Raw genomic sequence first — 13,577 nt, forward strand, 5'->3', positions numbered from 1 at the left:
ACAAAATATCTTCATTTGAAGTGTGACTTGTCCAACATACCTTCAGAATCGACCTTAAGAACCACATCTCAGTTTTTTCAGTTCTCTTTTCCATATTTGGTGATATTATCTAGCATTCTGATCAGGGACCTGGTTTTATCTGATTAAAAAAAAAATCTCAGTTTTCAGATTTAAAAAAGTAACCTCAAATCCACATTTCTCCATGTTTAAAATGAAACACCACTATATATATATATATCTATATTAGTGTTTTTTTCATTTTAATCAAGGAAAAATATGGATTTGGGGTTACTTATCTTAATTCAATAATTTTTTTTTTTTAAATCAGAGAAAACCAGAATCCCTTATTCTGATGTATATATGAGGACTGGTATAACATAGCAACCCAGAACTCTTAACTTCTTCCCCATAGAAATTTTACTATTTGTCAATATCTTTTTCATTTTCAGAAATACTTCTTGTGCCATCCCAATGCTCCATTTTATTTCATGATCACATTTACCATCTGATGTTATCCAGCTTCCCAAGTCGTTAAATTTATTGACCTGCCTTATCTGTTCCTTTTTCACTTTGATGTTGCATATAGGAATGATCTTCTTCTTTGTAATTACCAGGCATTCTGTTTTTCTATAGTTGATATTTAGACCCTTCTTAATTCTTTCACTAACAATTTTATCTAAAATTCCTTAGAATTTCTTTTCTGAATCAGATTTTAAGATTCTGTCATCAGCATAACGCAAGTTGTTCAAATTCTGCCCACCAATGATCAGCCCTCAATCTCCCTCAGTACTTTCTCACTTGACAAGTTAACAAATTAGGTGAAAAAACACAGCCTTGGCTCATACCTCTCTTAATTTGGATGAAAAAAGTTCATTTTCTACCTTCACTGCTACAGTTTGTTCCCAAAAGAGGTTTCTTAAAGTCTTTTACTCTCAGGTCTTTACTATCAATATGCACTTCTTCCAACAGTTTCATTAACACCTCAACCTTGGCTATCAAAACACAAGAAAAGGTCTTTCCTCATTTCTATTGCCCTCTCCAAAAGCATTCGTACCATGAAGATAGCATTTCTTATACCTCAGTCTTCAACAAAACCACATTGAACTCTAGCAATCTCCAGTCTTATTCTACTTCTAGCTCTCATCAGCACCTTTAATAGGATCTTTGTCACATGGCTTATTAAATTGATGGTTCAATGGAGTTTACATTCAGTGGCTCCAGGTCTTTTGGGGAGCGCAATAAAGATCGATTTATTGAGGTTCTCAGGTATTTCTCCACTTTCATAACTCTCACTGATAACATGTTGTTAACTTTTCTATACTAAACTCTTCCAAATATTTCATTTGTTCTACTGTGATCTCATCTGGCCCTGTAGCTTTATTGGTTTTCATTTGGTTGATAGCGGTTCATACTTCTGAGTTAAGATTTTTCAAACCATCCATGTTCTTGTTAATAGATAGGTTTTCTTCTTGACTGTCATGGAATAACTTTTCAATATACTCTGTCCATCTTTTCAATACTTGTTCCCATTCCATGATTGTATCACCGTTCTTGGCTTTTATAATCCCTTGTCAGTACATTCTCCTTTGCCTATGATGTCTATGATAACCCTACACATTGATGTAACATCTTTATACTTTTGTCTTTCTATCTCTGTACATTTTGCATTAAGACTAAAGACTAAACTTATAGTTTAAGGGAGATCCTCAGATATAGATTGATCGGACAGCTTCGGAACATCTTTAAGACCAGTTTTACTTAATAGCACTGTTAAACTAAACTTATTTCGATATGGTAGCAACTTTTCAAGAAACATTGAAATTATTCACTTTGTTGTACGGATGTGCTTAAGAACTAGTTTTTTCTCTCAATGGAGCTGTTATGTTCTAAGTCTTGGGTAGTACTGTCAGCCTTATAATTTACCAATTCTGGAAAAAGATTCTAGCAAATACTATTTCTCTTGTGAAAAATGATGGCTTAACAGGTAAGCATGGTTAGGGCATGGCAGCTTCTTTTGTCATTGGCACACAAGGAAACAGTGGGTGCCTATACATAAGGAGCGATGCTGCTCCAACATGCTCTAATTCCATTGCGTCAGAGCAGACTTGATTAAGCTCATCTATCAAGCTTTAGCTAAGGTGCCCCTGCCACTATGAAGCACAAGGACTCTGATATATGAGATGCTCTAGGTTCTTTTAAAAGAATTAGAGTGACTCTCACAGCTACAATATTTAAAATGTCCCCTCTCCCCCCACTGCCAGAGCACGTGTATTGCCCAATGTTGCTATCATTGGCTTGCCACATCTGACTCCCTAACCCAAATGACCAAATACCTATTTACAGCTGGATCAACTGGGGTCCACCTTTGCCAGAGCAGAGCAGGAGTCAAACTCTTTTTGTGCCAGGTCTTCTATTGAGATTATAAATTGTAAATTGCAGGGACCATCTTTTTGTTCTACATTCAGTGCCCAGTATGATAGGGACCTTGATTCAGAACTGGCTCCTCTACATATTACTGCCTTACAAATAATAAGGAACATTAGAGTTGGGGGAAATTGGAGAAATCTTGTTTAATCAGACTTTGAACCATACGTTCCTCTTATTTACATCAGTCATGCAATTATCTAATTTTATTGACATCAGTGCACAGCACCTCATTTACACCTGAGTAAGGTAAAGAGAAATCAGGCCCTCCATCATGCCTATAAACAACATGAAAGAGCTTTTAAGAGCATATTAGTGAACTTTTTCCCTTTTTTATTTTTGACTTAACCAAGAAACTTCAATATTTCCTTCAATATAATCTTTGATAGGTATACCTATTAATAGACCTAGGTATATTAATGTATTATGATTGTTAATCATTAATTAGTATTAATTATTAATATGATGCTATGCTTGCTCATGCTTAGGTCACTGACCCAAAGAGATCACATTTTATTCAGATACCAAATAATAGTTGGAGGCATACTCCATGTGAGTCTGGAACTGAGTTGTTGATATCGTCAGTATATGTTCAGTAGTTGTCTTTGAATGAAAAGGAAGAAATATATTGTGAAGAGGCATCTGAAGGAAAGAAGGAACAGATGAGGAGTGAAAATACTTGAAATGTGAGGGGAATGGAAAGAAGGAGGAGGAGAAAGGAGAGTGGATCAAAGTAGGGAGGCAGAAGATGAAATCAGACTAGATATTCAGCAAGGTGTCAAGAGTGCAGTTCCCTCAAGGTGAAACCAAGAAGCTTTGAACCTAGTGTGAAGTGAGAGTCATTCAGTGAAGAAATTCTGAGGGAAATCATCACAGTAGCATGAGAGGAAAATTATTTTTATGGCTGCATTTTGAATGTATTGAAGACAAGTTCTGGAAAGGAAAAGGTTACAGAAGCAGAAAGAAGAGATGTTGTCACCTGTATAGTCATACTGTGTCCCAAGGAACTCAAGGAGGAATTTAGTCTCAAGATACAAACTCATCCAGAGTTACCTCTGGAATAAGCAGGCTATACAGTCTCTTTTCAACAGTGACTACTGAGAACTAGCAGGTGAAAGGGAATAACTGACATTACACTTACAGCTACAGAATATCAGTACAGATATTCCCTAATGAATTCCATATTTTCCTTAAGGTTACAAATAGACATTGCATTTGTCCCGGGAGAAATGGTTTTGTCCCGGGCTACAGCACAATCCTTCAGATGTCCATGTCCATCATCCTAGGACAAACCCAGAAAAGATGCATGGGGTAAGAAGTGCTAATAATTTGTCCCAGAGCATCACAAAGTGCATTTGAATGGTTTTGCATCATTGCAATATTGCATCATTGGATCAATGGCAGAAAACCAGTGATGAATTCAGCCACTTGCTGAATCCTGATTGAAAGGGCAATGCGTATACACACCAATCCTACAATTTTTCCCATCCCCAGCAACACATCAAAACAGCGTCGAAATGACCTTTCTGTTTTGAAGGAATGAACTGGAACAACTGTTTCGACTTGAAACGGAATTGGAAATGGACCGCTGTTCCATCAAACTGCCCAAACTGAAGGCGAAATGGAACAGCGTTGTTTTGTACAGCCCTACTGAGTACTCTCCTGAAGGTAAGTGCTGACACCATTTCCCCCCGAAAAAGAGGAGCGTTCACTTATATTTTAGAAGATGGAGAGAGATTAGAACATGAGCTGGACAAGTGGAAGACCTACATGAGGGGATTCAAACCCAAGTCTAGCCCCTCAGGAGATTGTTTTTGCCACTGGGTTTTGGGTAGGTGGTGGATACTGGATCTTTTAAACTGCTTCAAAAAAAGAGCAAAAGATTCTTTGTCAGAGAGAAACCAAAAGGGAGCAAGACTCTGTAGTATGTGGTTACGGCACTTAGTTGGAAGAAGAGCAGTCGGTTCTGGTTTCTGCTCTTAGAACTCTAGTCTTTACCCATCAACATTTCATGTAAGCTACATAATGTCCTGGTAACAGGTATCAAAACCCAGGTCTCTCCCTTCCCAGGGAAGAACTGTAATCCTTAGCAGGGATCCTGGTTTGCTCCAATTAAAAAAAAATCCCCAATTTTTGGATTTAAAGAAGGTAGCTAAAATCCACATTTTTCTGTGATTAAAATGAAATGTCACTAATGCAAAGAGATATATATAGCTATATATGGAGGTTACAAAGTCATGTGCTTCTCTCCTCTGTCCATCCTCTTAAATTCCTTGTGCAGTGCCCTCAAACTGAATACCCTTAACTTGGTGGTCAAGAAAAGTATGTGATATCATTTTGACCCCGTCAAACTGAGCTGAGACAAGTACTCTGATCACTAGACCACTATATAAAAGAAAGGCACCCCCCCATCCACCCTCCCGACTTAAAAGAAAGGGTCATCACAGCAGCAATTTGTTAAGAACTCAGTTGTGTAGGTTTGTGTAAGGTGCAGTTTAAGAACCATACTGAGCATGCTCAGGAATTTAAGCAGAGATGCACTTTGTATCTGGATCCTGATTAGGTTTAGGCATGAGGTAGGTACCAAGGGCTAAATCCAGTGATGGCTGGGGTAGTATCAGGAATGTAGTTATATATTTTAGGGCCGGGGAAATGAAAGTCAAACAGGAAGGCATTTATTGAGTTTAGGAACTTCCAGGGTTTAAGGAGGTCATATCGAGCAAGATTGGATTTAGGCACCAACATCTGTGTAATAAATAGTAGTTTAGGTACTTAAAGCCTTTGTTGGATCTGGACTACTGAAGTGATAAATACTTTACAAATGAGGTAGCAAAAAGAATATTCATAAGCTGTTTCGTTTTTTGTTTTTTTGTAGGAAGAAGAATTAAAATGAGATAAATTCATTTTGAATATGACACATTCTGTTTCATTTAATGTTATTAATGTTTATAATTTGATGAAGACAATGCTCATCAAATAGGTAATTAAATTGATAAACTTGCTATTGTATACATTTGTCTCAGTCTGACTGCACAAAACTGTTAAAATAAGAGCAATAAAACTTAAATAATTAAAAATGGGCTAAGCAGAAGCAGTAGACACATCAACAAATATTTGATAGGAAGTCTGGTTATGTAAGATTTACTCTCAGAGCTCACAGGTACCTGAAATGCTGGCTCAGCAGTCTAATAAGAAATCCAAATCAGGTTCAAATCTCCACTGACCTCTGCAAATCTCCGGGTCTGTGTGTAGGTCACCTTCATTCCAAACAACCATTTTTTCCCTCAGAAAATGTTTATAAACTCAGAGTAGATCCAGGTCCAGTCATTTACAATCAGATTAAATTATTATCCTGGCACTCAAGGAGAGAAGTAATGCATGATGTAAAAGTAACTAAGATGCTTCTCCAGATTTTCTTCTCCCCTTGAAAGAAACAAGAATAACATAATTTTCAAGCACAATTCTTGACTGCCTACCAAACTTTTCTAGCACACACAGTGCTGGTGTACTTATGTGAGCCCATTATAGTTTAGATGTCACAATTGTCATGGCATAAAAATATAGAGAGGTCAGTTCATTCAAATTAAAGCTGAAGAAGATGCAAAATATTATATGTTAAAACTCAAACTTAAGGGAAGATGTAAGTTTTGTTTCATGTGTTTATAAGGTATCTATATGGAATGTCTTATTTTAACTTAATGTGAGGTAATTTAGGACAGCATTAGATAAAAATCCATACTTCCAAAAATTATTTTGAAATCTCAGAACATCTCAAAGTTTCTAAAATAGAAGAAACGTACTAAAGCCAAAAATAAAACAAATCACTGTACTTATTCTTCTTCAGAGACAAAAGCAGCAAGAGTTCCACAGGCCACCTTCGGCTTTGCTCTCATATTCTAGGCATGGCTCTATACTAGCAAAATGCAAACTCATTAACTATACCAGAGCATCTCAGTCTTGGCTTGTTTAGGCCATTCTGAATGCTCAAAAACTTTAACTGCCCTATCCTAGGCCAGAGGACTGGAAGAGGGCCAACATGGTTCCCATCTTCAAAAAGGGGAAAAAGGAGGACCCGGGAAACTATAGGCCAGTTAGTCTTACTTCGATCCTAGGCAAGCTGTTCAAGAAAATTATGCTGGCAAACATCCATGAGGGGCCAGCAGGGGATTTCATGCTTAGGGGCAACCAACATGGGTTCATCAGTGGCAGGTCCTGTCAGACCAACCTGGTGGCCTTCTATGATCAGATAACCAAATCATTAGATGCAGAGGTAGCAGTGGACATAGTCTTCCTGGACTTTTGGAAGGCCTTCAGCGCTGTCTCTCACCCTGTTCTCATTAAGAAACTGGGGGACTGTGGTGTCAACACCCACACAGTCAATTGGGTTGCCAACTGGCTGGAGGGCCACACCCAGAGAGTGGTGGTGGATGGGTCATTTTCATCCTGGAGGGATGTGGGCAGTGGGGTCCCACAGGGCTCGGCCCTTGGGCCTGCACTGTTCAACATCTTCATCAGTGACTTGAATGAGGGGGTGAAAAGCACCCTGTTCAAATTTGCTGATGACACTAAGATGTGGGGGGATGTGGGCACTCTAGAAGGGAGTAATAGGCTACAGTCAGACCTAGACAGGTTACAAGGGTTGGCGGATGAGAACAGGATGGGATTCAACACTGACAAGTGCAAAGTGATGCACCTGGGGAGGAACAACCAGCACCATACCTACAGGTTGGGGAACTCCTTTCTTGTCAGTACAAAGGCAGAAAAGGATCTTGGAGTCATCATTGACTCCAAGATGAACATGGATCGGCAGTGTGGGGAAGCAGTCAGGAAGGCCAACCGCACCGTGGCATGTATCCACAGATGCATCTCGAGCAGGTCCAAGGAGGTGATCCTCCCCAACTCTATGCGGCACTGGTCAGGCTGCAGCTGGAGTACTGCGTCCAGTTCTGGGTGCCGCACTTCAAGAGGGATGTGGACAACATGGAGAGGGTCCAGAGGAGGGCCACTTGTGTGATCAGGGGGCAGCAGAGCAGGCCTTATGAGAAGAAGCTATGGGACCTGAACCTGTTCAGCCTCCAGAAGAGAAGGCTGAGGGGGGATCTAGTGGCCTGTTACAAACTAGTCAGGGGGGATCAGCAGGCACTGGGGAAGTCCCTGTTCCCCCAAGCACTGCCAGGAGTGACCAGGAATAATGGTCACAAGCTGGTAGAGGGTAGATTTAGACTAGATATCAGGAGGCGCTACTTCACGGTCAGGGTGGCTAGGACCTGGAACCAACTTCCAAGAGAAGTGGTGCTGGCCTCTACCCTGGGGGTCTTTAAGAGGAGGCCAGATGAACACCTTGCTGGTGTCGTTTGACCCCAGTACTCTTTCCTGCCATGGCAGGGGGTCGGACTAGATGATCTACTCAGGTCCCTTCCGACCCTAAAAACTATGAAACTATGAAACATTACATCATCTCATTAAAATAGCTGTCTGAATGTTAGTAATTTTTTAATACCTATTCTAAGAAAGACATGGTATTGAAGATGACAGTGCCCTAACATTCCTCTGACAGGATTATCTAATAATATGTAATGGTTACCCAAACACACACATTTAATAAGCAGTAGTGGCAAGGAGGAGTCACTTTCCATGTCCAGTGAAGTAGAAACTCAATGACATCAGAAGCAAAGGTTGAGCCTTCTTTCTAAAACACTTATAGTGTTGTAATAGAAAAAATGGGAATTTAGCTAAATTACAAAATCAATAAACAAAAATAAATATACCCTAATTTTAAAACTGCAGTTGAGCCATTACCAACTTCAGTTGGCCAAGGAGCAAAGCAGCAGTCACAATGGAAATATTTTTGATATCACAAGTACAAGAGCACAGCATCGCTATATCATCAAATAAAAAGGAGTGGGAAAATTGTGAGGGGAAGAATCTTTCCAGAGAGCTCTGGTAATTATAGCAAGAAAAAATATTAATTATCTTTGAAAAAAATCAATGAACTAAAATATATATTGAAAAGTTTTTCTGCAGCCTGAAAGTCTGACTTTAAGGCAACTGCACTTAATTTTATTAATTTGCAGCAGAAAGAAAACAGGCACATGCATAACACTGACACCTTTATAAAATATTTAACAAAGGTATCTGTCAAGGTTTTCTTTATTTTTTTCATGCTATAAGCTTCCATTTACTACTTGACATGGAAGGGAGGAGGATCTGAGCCAAATGGAAAGAGCATATCGGATCTCCAGAAATCACATCACTGGAAAACACAACCTTTTTCTGACTTTCAGACCTGCAAGATAAGAAGCAAATATTGTTAGCTTCTCACCAGATAAAGAATGATGCTTTTAAGGACTCTTGTGCCTCCTTTATCTCCAGGTTCAGTCTTATCTGAGAAATCAAACAGGTCCCCATTGAAATTTCATTAGCACTGAGAAGGGGCTAGAATCTGTCCTTAAAAAGTTAGTCACATCTACCTACCTGATAGGCTGAGTTCTTTCTGATGGGCTTGGGGTAAAGAGCCTTACTTATTCTAGGAAACTGAACTTACTTTCCTAATATACATGAATGATCTAGAGAGTGGCTGGATGAAGACATGGAATGAGTAGAGGCTTGTGTGTGAATAGTATCTGAGATTAATTTAAAGGGCAAAGGAAGCTCCCAATGGATGTAAAACAGACTAATTTGTTAATATTTTCTATTACCAGATGTTCATTTGAAAAGAGGTAAAACATTACTCTAGGAAGGAGTGAAAATTTTAGAGGGACAACTTACCTACATGCTGTATAACTTCATTTGTGTATGCATGCACACACACAGACAAATACACATATATGCATGCATATTATGAATATAATAATGGAGAGAGATATATTAATGCTGCTTTATCTGTCTAATTGTTCAGTTGTCATGAAATGTCTGAAATGGTTCCTACATAACAAAATGTCACAAATGGCAGAAAACCTGGGAAAAAATGTAATTAGTGAAAATGGTCTATAGGCACATAAATGAACTCAAAGTTAATCTTTAATTAATTCACCTTTTTACTCAGTGCCAAGCATATCTTCAAGTGTTATAGCAGAAGAATAAGATTTTTTCTGACAATGCATCACCAGGATCATGGGCGTGCCTCCTGAATCTGCAGGGGCACCTGCCGAAGCTGGCAGCAGCGTCAATGGCGGGCACGGAGCTGGTGAGCACCTACAGATGTCACCGGCAGCATCGGCAGTGGGGACGGCCCTGTCAAGGGGTGGGGGGTATGTGCCTGTCCTACCAGTCACCTATGACCAGGATTACGCTTGAATCTATCATGCTGTACTATAAGAGTTTCATCTTGATTGGACAGGCATAAAAAAACAATAATATGCAGTCATAGTTATATAAAGGGCTCACCACAAAAGGAGCATAAGTGACTCCAACTTAAATTTTATGTATGTACAGGCAAGTAAAATTTCAAATCTTTAATTTTAATAGCCTAGTAAAGATTTTTCTACTTTCCCATTATTAAGGGATATTTGGCACAAGCTGAAGCAATGAAGGGCCATTTTGATTTTCCATACACCGGGATTTTTCTACAATATATGACAGCAGATGCTAGCCCTTTTTCCTTTAAGTATAACATCCTATGTCACCAAGAATTGCATTACTATACAGATTGGATTTTAGAGTCTGATTTATGCATAGTGTAATTATTTTGTTGTCTACCAGTATTGTGCTGTACACTGAAAGATCTTCACTGAAAGCCACAAGCTGAAGTTATTGATCCTATGTATCATTTCAGTTAGCACTCAGCAAAAATGGATTGGACAAATTCTTAGAAGAAAGGTGTATTGGTGACTATTGAGCTTGGGGGGATACAGCCTCTGAGTCAGAACTTCTTAGACCTTAAATGCTGAAGGCTGAAAGTGGGTGAGGAACTGTAGGAAAAACCCTGGTCATCCCCTGTTCAATCTCCCTTTCAGCACCCACTCTATGCCGCTGTGACACACAGGATACCGGACAAGTTGGAACAAACTGTCTGACCAATTAAATGTCAGTTTTTATTCCATATTGAAGAAAGATTCTAATAGCCCACCTGAGTGTTAGCAATGTGAATCTGTGCTCATTCATTGGCCTTGGACCACAAGACATAGGATTTTTCAAAATGATCAAATAACATAAAGTTGAAAATATTTATGCCTGTGTATATCTGTTGCTTTTATTTGATTATGTCTATTTTCAGGTTGCTGAATATTATGAGTGGATCCAGGACTGTAGTGAGGGGGTGTGGCCACATGTCCATCAGCTCTGTGGTGCATGCTCAGTAAAGAGATCTCACTGCGCATGTGCCATGCAGCTGAAGGGGTGTGGCCAGACCCTACTAGCTGTGATCCCAGATGCCAGTGAGCTCAGAGAGCTCTGATAAGTATGATGTGCAGCCAAAGGGGTTATAACTACACCACTACCACTAGCCATCCCTGCTGAATACATATACTACAAAACTCTTCAACCCACTCCCAGTCACTAAAGTCACTCACCATTTCAATTTATATTGTTTATTGTTTTTATACAAAAGGAACAGGGATGCCTAGATGCTTTTGTGGCAGCCAGGATCTGGAACCAGCTTCCAAGGGAAGTGGTGCTGGCTCTTACCTTAGGGGTCTTTAAAAAGAGGCTTGATAACTATCTAGCTGGGGTCATATGAGCTTAACTTAGTGGGGGTCATATAAACCCAGTAGTCTTTCCTGCCCAGGGCAGGGGGTCAGACTTGATGATTGCTCAGATCCCCTCTGACCCTATGTCTATGAATCTTGTTACAAGAAGACAAATGCAAAAGAGCACCTTAACACCTGACAGCCAACAAATCTCAAATCCCTATCAGGATTATTACCACACTTTTCTCCCAATGCCCAAATCCCATTAAGTCTACAATCTGACCATATGGAACAATATGAAATCTGGGATGCTAACCCCCACCCCACCCATTGCAGCAGACAGAGGTGGGGGCAGGACCCCTCTGTTATCACTATTCAGGCTGCTAATGAGTTGATGGACTGTTAACAACTCATTGTTTTCTTCACAGGTGTTAATAATCCCCTTTTTAATGGTCATTTCATTAATCATGCTAACTTATTAAGGCAATTTTGCTGTCCACTATGGCTTCCTATTTCACAAATTATGCCGCTCTACCTCCCTGCCCTGAATCCTATGCCCCACACCCAGGACACTTGTTTTGAATTTCACTAGTAGGCCAGGACCAGCCTCCAAAATCTAGGACTGTCCCAGCCAGTCCAGGACATATGATCACTCTATGCATGTATGTCTGGGATGAGCTCGTTAACACAGAAGAGTGCAGTTCCATAGGTTGGTAGGTAGGATGGATGGATGAATGGGTGGATGGATGGATGAATTAGGAACCGAACTTTTCTACACACACACACACACACACACACACACACACACACAAAAAATAAATGACATGTAATGTGATGTATTTATATATATGACAATTAATAGTATGTAAAAGTCTTACTGCCTTTCAGGACACTGTTTTGGTGAAAGATGCAATAAAAATTGGAGTCTTAACCTGTCAAGGTGCTCTAAACCTGTGTGGTGCTAAGTCCCCTCAACTGCCACTGAACTCAGTGAAGGCTAAGTACCATCACCTATTGTTTAATTCAATGCAAATTAAAGGTTCTTAGTTGCTCCCAAGAGGTTCTCAGAACTTTGTTCTCCTGTGCTCTCCAGTTTAACTTTCCTATACTCATTGTACAGCCAAGTCAGTCAAACTGGCCTATGTGAGGAGCGTAGGATCAGGCTTTATAAAAAATGTTTTAGACTGTCATGAATTTTGAAATACTAAGGGTATTAGATTGTTTTAATTTGTTCCCTGTATTTATGCAAAGCTCTAGGAATCTGTAACCTTCCAGAATGATTCCTATCACATTTTGTAGTGCCTCATAACCCAGACTACTGAAACGTATTAATCTTTTTCTAAAACATTGTTAATAAAATATTAAATTGCATATTAAAAATTTTAAAACAGCTTTTTTCATGTCTGAGTTTATTTATGATGGAAATAAAAGAAAACTTTCTGAATGTGCAGTGAATTAACCCTTCTGTATATTAATATATAATTTGTTGACGGAAAGACAAACACATTTATATTTATACAGTTCATAAAGTCATTATCTATATATCTTTCCATAATTTAGAAACATAAATCATGGACATTTTCCAGGCAATAAAAATAGCAGTTCTATCTTATGTTTAGCCTATCCACTTATAACTTTGCCTTAATTTTTATATAAAAAGACCTTTTGATGAGCCTGCTAATTTGTTGCTGCTTCATGCTACTTCACATGTCATTGTTACTTCTTCATGGTTTGTTGCTTCACACTTCTTTCATTGCTTTTATACCAGTTTACAGAATTAAATCATATTTCTAAAATTAAAAAAAAATCCTTTTATACTTTGGGCAAAATTAATCCACATGACATGAAATGTGACCTGTTCCTAGGCCCTATTAGTTTTTTCTGGTACTAAAATACACAATAGCAATTTATCAGCACAATTAATTTTCTTACATCCACTACATATTATGCTATAGTTGTATAGCAAGGTAGATTTAATCCTAATGGAAAAATAATGTGTTTTAAAATGCAAAAAAATACCTGTCAGAGAGACCAAATGTTTTAAAAGGACAGAAAGTTAAATACACGAACCTAAGATGCATTACTTTTATAATCAAAACAGAAAGACTGTGATTTTATGCTGTTGCCTGATTGGTTAACTGCACTTTATCTGATTATCTGATTTTTCTTCACTGTTTATAGACATCTCTTCTTTTTGGCAAAAGTATTTTTTTCACATGAGAAAAATTAGAGCTTTTTTATTCTAAGTCGTGTCACTGAATGTAAACTAGTGTAAAATCTGGATTGAACCAATGTAATTTAAATTATAATCTGAGTCTATATTTGATCTGTGTTACAGTATTTATAATATTTCTTTCTTTCTACTTGCTTGCGTGACACAAACAAAAGAAAATATGCATCCACCTTCCTGATTTTATTTTGAATATCTTTAATGCTGATATTATATTTTTAAAAGGTCTTGTAAGAGATAGCATGCTGCTATGAGCTTTATTTTTTAAATACCTATATGTTGCATAAATACAATGG

Source organism: Crocodylus siamensis, chromosome 1 (assembly GCF_052110815.1).
Source record: "Crocodylus siamensis isolate JL-2025a chromosome 1, ASM5211081v1, whole genome shotgun sequence".
Lineage (NCBI taxonomy): Eukaryota > Metazoa > Chordata > Crocodylia > Crocodylidae > Crocodylus > Crocodylus siamensis.